General features: G+C 38.8%; 1 long non-coding RNA gene across 1 annotated transcript in view; it reads left to right on the forward strand.

Annotated features, from left to right (window-relative positions):
- Window positions 1-12,483: 12,483 nt before the first annotated feature.
- The window catches only part of LOC108877954 (uncharacterized), a 28,082-nt gene continuing 27,740 nt past the window's right edge, over window positions 12,484-12,825 (forward strand). Inside the window, exon 1 of the long non-coding RNA XR_001960177.2 lies at window positions 12,484-12,730. This is a non-coding gene — a long non-coding RNA (uncharacterized LOC108877954). The remainder of the gene's footprint in view (window positions 12,731-12,825) is intronic.

Consider the following 12,825-nt stretch of genomic DNA (forward strand, 5'->3'; position numbering starts at 1 on the left):
AATGACTGAAACTTTGTATGATTAAGTTGTTTTTGTTTGTTTGTTTGTTTAGTGTTTTGTCATCTTCTAAATTTTCTCTCCATCCATTTTATTTAGCGACCTGTTAGATATACAAAGGTGGGATGTTTGCACATGCATAGGCGCCATGACAATTTACTGCTGTTCCCCATCTCCACTGACGATTTACATTTTGTATTTACATACATTTTCTGCCCTTGACAGTAACATTATTTGTTCACTTCCTGTCAGTTTAGTGTTTGAACTAACATCCACCTCCTAACTTCCTTCACTTTGTATATCCCTGTTTACTCCCTCTCTTGGTTCCTATATACTAGCTTTGTAGGCTGCACAGCTTTTTCCCTATATGACCAGCAGATGGTGATAAATACCCACAATAACTGAAGCTGCATAACATCCACCACTCCTGTTGAGGAAAAAAATACTTTTTAACTTAATGTATATCATATATATCAAGTGATACTTTATTGCACGTGATACCTTAGCTTGGTCTATGAGCATCCCTATGGGTATGCAGCAAAATTAGTTTGAATGAATACTGTACACACATATTAAAAGTAGTCTGATATTTCACCATTTCCATCATTATAGAGAGTCAACCACAGAGTAGAAGCAGCCCCTTTTCTCTGCATGCCATGCCCCTCTGTTTTTGACACCAGCTGTAGTATGACATGGTGTACTAAAATAGTTGTGTGTGAAAGCAAAACTTTTGTATGCATAACAAGGCAACATTAGTCAATGGAGAAAAGAGCAAATGTAATAGTGTGCTGTCAAAACATTTCTGTGTTCAAGTTAAAATAAGCCAAGTCACTCATTATGCCTGATATGCTCTCTTTTACTTCTGTTAAGAGGGGACAAGATGTCTAGACATGACCTTTTATAGCAATAAAGCAGGACAACTTCTGCACTTACAGAGGTCCTGTGTTAGGTTGTTTGTTTATCAGTATTTTCAGCTCAAATGGAGAATGACAAACTATTTAAACAAATACTGTGCGGATAGATGAAACCAAATAAGAAAGCAGTAATCTGACACTCAGAGCTTGAGTGACATGGAAAAATATCTGTGAGAAACTACTCAAGAAGTAAATACAGAACAATGTGAGTTTTCACACGAGCAGGATTTATATTACCACCCAACAAACAGTCAAGAAAGTCTTGATTATATACAATCTTTGGCTCTTGTCTTCTCTGAAATTGGTGACTTGTGATGTGTCAGTGTGACTGTCAGGCAGTAGAGTTCCTGGAGTTCCTCATTTGTACCAATAGAAGCTCAGGTGCAATTCATTTTCATATTTATGGCCATAAGCAGCAAACTAAATTTAGCTGTTACCTCAGATTTCACATGGTAAGCTTCATACACTAAGAAGGGATCATTTTGAAATGGACATCTGCTTAGGATAAGCTTGCAGATGTTTGCTTTGGCTTACAGTTCTTTTATCAAATGAGATCTGGAGTCTGGTGCCCATCACCAGTCTAAATTAGCTTCCATATTGGTTATGATAATTGGATCAGTATCTGGATTAGCGCCATTTCCCTACAAACTAATGTTAGATATCAGAGAGCTGTAACTGAGATTATCTGCAAAAGGGGAAAAGCTGAGATGGACATCAGCAAAACCTCTATGGTGACTGAAATGCCGGGCGAGTGCCAGTCCCTGTGCCCTGCATCATCCTCTCCTCTGGGACATGTCAGAACTGTGCTGACTAAGATAACTTCACCAGCCTTGAGGGAACTAAAGACACACTGAGTAAAGAACATTACTGTTCAGCAGGAGAGAAAGATAATGAGTGATGGCACACTGCTTAGCCTTTGAATATATTCACCAGCAGCAGCAGCAGCATTAACGCCATCTTAGTTAATGGTCTCACTGAAAAGAGACCACCAGAGAAGCAATTACAGCACAGGCACATAGATAACTGTTATACCACGAGTGTTTGAATGTGTATTTCACAGTTCAAAATTCATACAATGCTTTAGGTCAAACGTTTTCCCACGTTTGCCTCCACTTTACTTCTATGTCCTCCATTTATTCAACCATCTCCATAGCAACATTTACCTATAACTGAAGAAAATGGACGGATTTCAAGAAACTGAGATTCCAGCAGCAGAAATGTCCACGGTTTGCCACTCACAGTAGCTTATCATTAGCAGAGGAAGGTGAGCACAGTATTTAACTGACTACATGTACAATCTGAAAGCATGTGACTCCTAATCAGGGCGGTAACAGACATGCAGCGCTGTATGTTATGTGTTTATCTGTATTCCACCCACATACAATGACAGTCTTACCTAACACTGCACGTTAGCCCAGTATAATTCATACGTTGATGCATACACACCTGTACATTGACTCATACATGCATCTGCGGCAAGAATGAGGTGAGCAGTACCCAAAGACCAGTTCTTAAAGAATGAAACCAAAGACGTGGGTTTTAGCAGTTCTGCATATTTAGTTTTTTTTTCCCATGATGGTTGAGAAACAAATAAATATATTTTTGCCATTCGATAATGAAAAGAACATTTATCTTCTATCTTGTACATCAGAGTTAGAGCGTGTTTGATACCCATGTCTCGGCAAATACATGTTCTACACTCACTCCTACACATACTATATACATGCAGAGGCCAGCATTTAACCCATTTACCCATTATCTTGTTAAGATAAATACTACCAGAGGTCTTTGTCCAGTGCCATAAATATTCCCACTACACAACTGCCTTAAACTAATGTGTGTTTTTTGATTTATAGTTAAAGGTGTCATTACTGCCTCCTCTCTTTAACTTTGAAACTTCATCACAAGGATGTCCTTGTCACTTCAAAGCCTCAATTCATCACCTGTAAGTGAAGTTGTCCTCTATGTTTTTTTGTTTTTGTTTTTTCCAGATATTTAACAGCAGCCACTGACAATGATTAACTTTGACAAATTGCAACAAGTGGGAGGCATGTAGCAAGAATGTTCAGTATAGTGTAGTTTGTGATAGGTATGACAATTAAAGTGGCCCCTGAGAACTCGATGCACCTCAGCTTAAAGAAGTACAAATAGACAAAACACAAAGCAAACTACTTTGTTTTCCTTTCTTTAAACATTCTGCTTGCGTGAGTGAGATATTATTCCCGTTAACCTGGAAGCATTTGGTTCTGTTCTTGGAGGTATTTTCTGCATTTGCAGTGTCTTTCAGTATCTGGCTATTTTTTTCTGTTTTTCTGTTTCTTATGTCTGTATGGTATGGTTTTGGTTCAGTTTTCTCACTTTACAACAGTTTTTATCAAGATTTTTTCTTTGTTCATGTTTTGTCTATTTGAATGTGTTCTTTATTTGCAGTGCACTGACCTCTCATGACCACTGTAGATAGTAATACGTGTTTCTGGATGTACAGTTTCCCCTATAGGTTGTTATCCTAATGGAATAGTTAAATAATAGTTATAGTTGAGTCAGCCAAGAGGAAAATGACAATCAGTATGAACTGCAACACAGTAGACTAAAAATCATTTTACAGAAGTAAAGCTATGGTAAAGAGATGGACAGAATAATAATGAATCAATTATTTTGTAAACAAGTAAACAAACTCAAGTTAGAACTGCTGATACCTCCTGCCAAACTTTATTGTTACCATAAAGTATGTGCTAATATTTTATTATAACTCATGTCCTCATGCTACCTACATACAACCTTGACACTCCTGCACTGCCAGCAGTTAATTGCCTTAAATATGAGATGCATTCACAACAAGTACACACACTCAAACTATTCACTTGTGTTTTGTTGAAAGGCTAGAGAAAAAAGAAAAATTAAAGCTGCTTTTCAAAGCAGTGAATCCCAGCAAACACATCCAGGTCTACAACAAGCCCATTCAGCAACCAGGATAATAAAAATTGAAGGCAGGTTCACCAAGACCTTGAACTGACCCTTAGTACAACAAGCAGGCTACTACCAAATGACCTGAGAGGTCAGATCGACTCATATAGCTTTTAAAGATTTCTATCATGAACTATGCAGGAGGGATATTTGGTGCTTTATAGACAAGTAAGAGAAGTCAAAACTTGGAGGACTAAAGCTAAGCCCACAGTAGCAGTAAAATCCTCAAGTGCCTTTAAACAATTTTTTACTTGTAGTTGTAGTGAATGTGATAGCTTTAATATCATTTGTTTATCGAACGACGCACGTCATAAAGGTCATCAGATACAAAGAAGTTCTGAGAAATGGTATTCTTGACGTCAGTCTCTTTATTGAATGAGACTGTTTTAACCCAGGAAATCAAGTTACTTTGAATCATGCAAACACTGTAATCCAAAACTTGCCTTTTGTTAATTACTGATAATTGAAGTGTTAGTGTGCACGTGAATGCTCTCAGTATTTTTTGTCACCACTATCCTTTTTTGCCAGTGCACTGGCCTTCTCTGAGGTCCTTGGAAAGTTGAATTGTGTCAGCCACTCAGCCTTGGCACTCCTCTTATAAAACTTGGGGCCATTGTTACTGCATCAAAAGGTGTAGCACATCACTCGTTCTGTAATAGTTTTCCAACAGAGACACAGTCTTGTTGTGACGTGGTCAGTGACAATGAGTTGTGATGAGTGGGATTCAGCAAACAGCATGAATACTTTTCACCAATACCAGTTTACTTTATTCACTCATATTCAATGCATATATACATATTAATGTAAAACATAGACAATCTAACAACAATAAACATCTTATTATTCAAGCATTATTTCCTTCTTTTGACAATGAAAGGACAACTATAGATAGAATCAAATAAAATTTACTTCTGAGTGTCTGTCATGGACAAATGATCCTTTCTTTCTATATGTATCCATAGACAATAAATAAGAAAAAGAAGGTCAAATTAAGTGAGGAAAGAAGAATGTCTCAGTGAGACTACAATGAACATGACAGCCCACACATCAAGGAGAAAAGGCAAATGGAAATATTTTAAATGGTAAATGGACTGTACTTATATAGCGCTTTTCTAGTCGTATCGACCACTCAAAGCACTTTACACTACACGTCACATTCACCCATTCACACAGCGCTTGCACTACTACAAAACGCTCCAGCACATTCACACACATCAGGGGGCAACGTGGGCTTCAGTACCTTCCGATTAGTGGACGACCCGCTCTACCTCCTGAGCCACAGCCGCCCTGACAGTGTCACTGTGTATAGCTTTATAATAAAGAGCAGTGCTTCTGTATTGTGTAGTGTGAATGTGACCATGAGAGGAAACTAGTTATCAGTCTTTGTGGCACCTGAAAAATTATAACAAAATAATTAATGGTGATATATTCATATTGTAAGAGACCAGCAATGTCAGTTGTACAGTAAAATTTCAGAGAATAGGAATAATAATAGGAAATATAAATTAAATCCGTTGTGTGCTTGATTTTCTTCACACTTCACACACAACTTTCTTGTGTTTTTATTTTATTTTATGTGTATGGTACTTGCTTAATATGCTTTTCTGTTTATCCTACAGGTTTTCACTCAAACATGGGTCATATAATCTCACCCTCTTATTATCTATTTAGTTAGTGTGGCAGTAAACCTTGTGCCCAGTCTATTGATTTTTTTCCCATGTCACCATTCTTCTGCTGGGATGTAAAAATAACCCACCTCCAGTCTTGTTCAGTACAACTCACCACAGTATTTGTGTGCAGGTTAAAAATGAACCTTTGTGTGTGCATGATGAAAACGCAACTTAATGCGCCCCCAATAAAATACAGCATGACAGTGTCATACTGCTATTTAACACTGGGATTCAAACTTAGTCTTAGCCTAATACGCTGTCAGACCGACACTTTGACTCATTTTCAAATGCACACTAACCCATGAACTTGGGCAGATTGAGAAAATAATCCCTCTGAGACTTCAAGCCTGGTTGACCTAATTTCTAATTTAGCTGGACTCTGCTTACCCCACCACTCCCAAGCTAGAGAAATGTTTTTTAACATCATTTGGAGAGAAGAGATTATCTGCTACTTGCATGTATGAGCAGAGTATCTATCTATTCATGTCTGTCACCCATGAGAGAAACCGTTACTGCATGAAAGGCTATTTACTGAAAGATAAAAATAATAGTAGATTAAAATCAGATTGTAATAGAGTCTTTACAGGCTGTGTTAGAGTGTTAATCAGAGAAACACAGCTTTTGACAAGGCAGTGACTGCTGAAATGAAATGAAGACTCCTCAGAATGTGTCCTAGGCTTTTCAGTGAGTGTTAATTGTGTAATTTTAACCTCCATGTGGAATAAATGTTTTTCACTTTATTAGCGTCCTTGTGTTTAGGACTAGATACAATAAGTGGTTGTGGGAAGTTTGCATTGTTACAGCAGCAGAGTATAGATGAGGGTAGATAAATATTTACATAGAGAAAAAACATTTACATCAGAACAACAATTTACACTGTATTTACATTAGGTGTATTATTGCACACATGTAAAACAATGGTGAGAAAAAAGTCACATATGTTACATAGAAATATTTCACATATTACTTTCCATTGTTGTGTGGGCCTAGTGTGTATTTGGGAACAGTGCTGGTCGCACAGCAGCAGGAAGTAAAGACCTGCGGTATCACTCCTTTCAGCACCGCAGGTGGAGCAGCCAGTTTCTGAAGGTGCTGCCAAGTGCTGTCAGAGCCTCATGCAGCAACATAACCACCTGAGCAAAAACTGATGCCTCAAAACAGTTTTTCTGTGGAAAAAATCTATTCTGCAGAGCAGAAAAAAAAGACAAATTATCAATTTATGCTGTAGAGACAAAAACATGCAGAGAGAGAGAGAGAGAGAGAGAGAAACAGCAAACAGGCAGTCTCAGCCATCTTTTCTTCATCATTCTTGTTGGCACATTGATCTCTCTGTCTGTTTGGTAGGCTGTGTGATTAGCTCATCACTGTTCATTTACTTCAGCCCCACACTGCTCTCTTCCAACCTCCAAAGCACTGATCTGCAGGAAGGGCACAGTGGATGGTTTGGTTACAGGAGTTGAAAATGATGTGATTTTTAGATGTATAGAAGAAAAAGACACATAGTGCTGGTACACTTAAACCTTTTTCTTTGGCAAAGCGTCTGCTCATGTGTGAGAATACGTTGTGTATCTAGTGGAGCAAGATTTATATCTCTGTAAATCTTGCTCCCTTCACCCTTGTCCTGAGCTTGGTTAAGGGAATTTGCATCCATGTATTATACATAATGAAGAAGTCATGGAGAATCATAGCATGCTGTGTCGTGTGGGCTGCCCTGAAGTTATAGCAGGAAAATGACTGAGCATATGCAATCACTGTAGCATTCATACACACATATACCTATTAAATTGAGCTTTCTCTTAATTTTACACAGTAGCACAGGGAGGAAGATCAGTTTTGATCATATGAATACTACACTGACTGTGATAACAGATAAAAAGAGAAATAGAGAAATGTTTTGTAATTGGTTATATAAGATGTGCATTATGTAAGCGCTGAGGGAGAACATACATGCTATATCTTCGTGCTCCCCTCAGAGGAGACACCAGAGTGGAAAGCCTTAAAGTGTTAAAGGATCACTGTGTGTGAACACAAGAGGGAGTGTGTGTTTGTGTGCATCTGTGTGTATATGTTTATGAACCAGAGAGAGAGCAAAAGTGTTTGGTTTTGGTTTGCTTGATGGGTGAGGAGCCAACGGGAGACACTTGCCGATAAAATGAAGTGATGAGAAATGATGAGAAGGATGAAGTGCAGTGATGCAACAGAGGGGAAATGGAATTTGAGGAATATGCTGGAAAATGAGAAGAAACTGGGAGATGGGGGGAGGAGAACAGGGAGGAGATGAAGATCAATGGAAGCAGTCACCAGAGGAGCTAAAAGGGCTGAGTGATCCACAGAAATGGACTGAGCCGTAGACAGATGTGTCGACAGAGAGTGAGACGAGGACTGACAGCGGAAGAGGCAGAGACAGTGACAGGATGAGATAGGGACACTGACTGAGAGATTTAGGGTAGGCAGGAAATAAAGTGGTTGGGTGAAAGAAGCAGGAAAGGGAGGGTGGAGGAGAAGTAGGCCTGATGGCTGTGACTCCAGTCGGACTTGCAGCTGAGTCATGGAGCATGAAAACAGATAAACTATAGCCCAGATCTTTCCACACTCCCATAAAGTTCACCCTGTTACAGTAGGAGATTGTCTCCCTGTAAAAAATGACCCCATAAGTCATCTGTGCAAGCAGCTCATTGTGACCCATAGTTATATTTTATTATTAGGTGGCTGTAGTAATTATGACAGGAGCAAAGGAGGATGTTAGGTGAGACTGACAAAGTCTGTGTTAGGAGGAGGTTGGGGTGGATGGATGGGTCTTTACTACACAAGAGAACACTGTTCGTTTTCCATGTGAGACAGTCAGTACTGGTAGTATTTTTTGTGTGTAAACAGACTTCTCCTCTTCATTATTCTTGCTGGCACATTGATCTCTCTCACTCCTATGGGTTATATCTGAGGGCATATATGGTTGTTTAGGTTGGAGGATTTGTTGCACTGGGAGTATGATGTTTCTGTCCAAAGCTTGAGTGTACATTCACTGCATTCTCTCATTAGACAATAAGTTTATTCTATATAGTTTTAGGGCAAATAAATATAGCTAAATTCAACGAAAATAGTTTACAATGTTAAAAGTCAGTAACTGGTTGTATTTTGGTTCGGGTCACTAAGGAATACTGACTTAATGCAGGAGTAAGATATATTATATACATCACATTTTATTTATGTTCTATAACTGTTGAGGTTTTCATATTTATTCACACACTTTATATTTAAACAAGACTAAGAGTCTTGAAGGGTTTGAAAATGATATGCAATAGCCTCCACAGTCAGCAGATCTCAACCCAACTAAACCCTTTTGGGAGATTTTGGAGGAAGACCATCTTCAAAACACCATCAGAGTTGGATAATCAAAACTAAGGAACACTGAAGCTGTTCTGGTGGCTCGTAGTGGAGCTGCACCTCATTAAGACACTTTACGTGTTTGTGTTTTTTTCTTTTACTTTAACTGGTCACACACATGTATAGATTTTTCTGAAACAGTGATTTGACAGTTATAATAACACCTTGAATAACAAAATGTTATGAACCTCCTGTGATACAGCAGATGAGTCATTTACACCTACATAGATACATAAACTATAAACTGTTGCTTTTGAAATACTTACAACATCATCAATAAATCAGTTATGGCTGTTCTGGGTTTGGTGCAGGTAGCAAAATAATAATAAACAGTCTGGGCACAAACACACAATCATTTAAAGTGTAGCAACATAGCCATGCTGGCTTGGCTCTGGCTCTCAGCAGCTGTGTTTCCACTCTCACTCATTTCAGTTGACTGACCATTCAGGTCCTTTGATAACTACCTTAACTGAGAAACAAATAGGGTAAATGAAATCTACTCGTGTTTGAGCCACACCTCAGAATTAAGATTTCTTTATCACAAGATTGTCATTAATCTTTTCATTAGTCCTACCTGCTCATGTGTTCTCTTTTTTCTCCCTGCACAGGACAAGTAAAAGAGGAGTTAAGTGGAACAGTCTCAGTAGAGCAGCTTTAATTGATTAAAGTGGCAGTGATGCCTTGTGGCTGTCAGTGTGAACAGCCATGGTGCTTAGGTGCTTGGTAGAACAGACCTGCATTCATTCAGTGGAAAGTTAAAGAGACTCACCTCAGCATCATTACTGGCCTTTCAGCATGGAAGCAGTCTTGTGTGGTGTTCACGCTCAGCAAGAACACTGCAGGTGAATCTGGTTTAATGAAGTGCAGGGCTATCTTAGAGGTGATAAGGGAGCAGCAGAAGCTTTTCTCAATACAGAGTGGAGCATAGTACAGCTATTTTGCATTCAGAGAGCATTCAGACTGCTAGACTTTTTAAAAAACATTTTGTAATGTTGCATATTTTTTCCTCATGAATCTACACTCAACGCCCCCTTGCAAAATTATTAAAAAAGGAAAAATGGAAATATCACACTGATGTAAATATACACACCCTTTGTTCAGTACTAACTTCAAAATTTGCAAAAAGAAATTGTAACTTTCTCTTATCCGTGCCCTTCCTTCTCCCTCACATGTAATTCATGTCTCCTGTGTGGGTGAGGAGCTCAGATGAATGTGAGAATGGACGTGTCCAGTGAGAAGTAAGGAAATGTCGAGATAAGCTGTGGGTAGATGAGTGAGAAGGGAGATTAAGACCAGGAGTCGCCCCACCATGAGGCTGAACATATAGCTATCTGGGGTAGAAACTATATCCCTACACAGGAGATAAGCTGTAGCCTGTATGGCAGCTGGAATCCTCATCAGTTCACTATCACATAATAATGAGGGGATAGTTTCTCAGGACTGTGAGAAGGCAGGCAGAAGACATGCATTGTCTGTCTGTCTTATCATGAACAACTGTGTCTTTGCGTCATACCACTTTACCTAATTTGGCACTAGGAGAAGTGTTTGATGTGCAGCACCTCAGCACATAGAAATGAGGATGAACGAAGGATGTGGTGATGAAAGGAGATGAAGATATCACAGAACATAAAGACTTGAATAGCCAATGGGGTGTAAATACACTGCTTTCTTTCTTTTTGTATTTGAGTTCTCATTTACATATGATGAATAGAAAAGATGTCGTACAAATGATGGTATATGAAGACTAAAATACAGCACTTATTTTTTCTGATATCACTGAATTGTACTATGTCATTAAGCTGTTCCAGTATGTCCACATTATATTTCTCACTTTTATATATGACAGCTCAGAGAATCTAAAGTTCCTTTTGGAAATGTCAGATTTCACAAACTAGGGACAGGTCAATGTCTTAAAGAGTACATGCACATTACTATTCCAGGTATGATCAGATTTTTTGGAATACCTTGTTCATGTGTTTGCACATATAAACATCATATCCTGACTTCAGAGACCTGTAAGTTGGTTTTGAGAAACCTAATGAAGCAAGTGGTGATCTCAAGTCAAAGACGCCAATCACAAACCTGGATTATGTCATAATCGCATACACAGGAACATGATAACTAACCAATTTACTGTGTTCCAGGTATTGTAATCATAGCCCAAATATGATTATGAACAGGATGTGACTCATCACAGGGATACTAGGATGCATGTAAATGTCCTCAGTGAAAGTAGGTTATTTAGAAATTCAGTTGTAGTGGGAATTATGAATCATTTTGGGTCCTGTGAATGTGGGGTGAAATTAAATGGGGAGTAAAAGAGAGGGATAGAGAAAGAAACATATGGTGTTGTCACAGTAACAGACGGGACATGGAAGTGCTGTAACATGCGGATGTAAGGAAAGATGCAGGGTCAGCAATGGCCTCTGTACGTACACACACACACACACACACACACACACACACACACTCGATTATGTAAAACTGCTGCATTCATACGGTACAGAACATGCTCCTGCTTATAGGAGCATAATTTGGCAGGGTGCTTGTTGTCTTGTTTGTACAATATGCCCATTCAGTCGTGTAAAAATGTGCTGCATTAATGTCAAAGCTTCCTATAGATGGTATGCATGTCAGGAAGATAAATGAAGGAAGACTAAATTCATAATATATACATCGTGTATCCATAATTTATATGCTGATTTCTTCCAGTATCAAATCTCTCATTAGTAGGTTGCAAGAAAAGATATCAGGAGAATAGAATGATGTAGCAACACATGCATGTCTGTGTGTGCACTGACTTTTGAGTTTGACAAAATCTGGTCCAGATTTTGACCAGGCAAAGATACTGCCTGAGGTGAAAGGGCGAGGTGTTCTAAAAACAACAGGAAATTGGTTATTGCAGTTGAATCTCACACAGAGAGACATTATACACACATTTTTAGATCCAGTGTGACTTTCCGTGGATATCTTCTTCTTTGATGTCCATGAATATAATAATGAATATATTTTCCGTTCTAATTGTACTTGTTGTAATTTAGTTGTTTTAGTTTATTTTACATCAATGTTTGGAAAATCAGTAATTCTGTTTTTCTTTTGTTTTTGTATCTAAAGCACTTTAGTTCAATAAATTTCAAGTTGCATCCGTTATTGAGTAAAAACAAGTCACCTAAAACAGTCATGATAAACCATGTGAGAATCAAACAAATGAAAGAAGCCAAATCAGTAACAGCAGCCTGGCTAGAGAGAGAAAGCGGTGCCACCGCACTGAGCTGCCGCCTGACACTAGTGGAGTTTCAGGCGGTGGTAGGGGGGCCGCCTGGTAGTTTGTGAACAGTACAAAAAGAAATGCACAATAATGTAATAAAATAAGGGTTTATGGGATATGGTTAATGATAGCATTAACTCGGCATACGCAAAAGAAAAAAAGGTTGCATTACCGTTATCTATCAGATTCAATGCACCACCCTGCCAGCATCCCGAGAAACACAAATCAAACACACCGACAATTGCGTATTAAACAGGCACACACGGGGCTTCTGTAACTCTCATCCCTCAGCAGGGGCCCCCCCATGAGGTGTGTGTGAGGCCGCCTCGCTGTTTTTGATTGTTAAAAGCTTACACAATCATGACTTCCGGCCGCTCTTTCACTGAAAATTGTTTAAAAACTGCGGAGTGCGGTGACACAAGACTGGTTGAGTGGACAGCTTTTTAAAACATTTAGAATGAACGCGTAAGGAAGCTGAACGTGGAGCAGATTGAGGAGGACTTCGCACAAGACTCGCGAGAATCACGCTCAAACAGGTGAGTACAACAAACTCATTGTGTAAAACTCTGCTTTGATGTGTGTTTGTGAGCTGTAGCTGTTGTGTTATATTGTTTACACATCTTTGTGTTGG

Source organism: Lates calcarifer, linkage group LG6 (assembly GCF_001640805.2).
Source record: "Lates calcarifer isolate ASB-BC8 linkage group LG6, TLL_Latcal_v3, whole genome shotgun sequence".
Lineage (NCBI taxonomy): Eukaryota > Metazoa > Chordata > Actinopteri > Centropomidae > Lates > Lates calcarifer.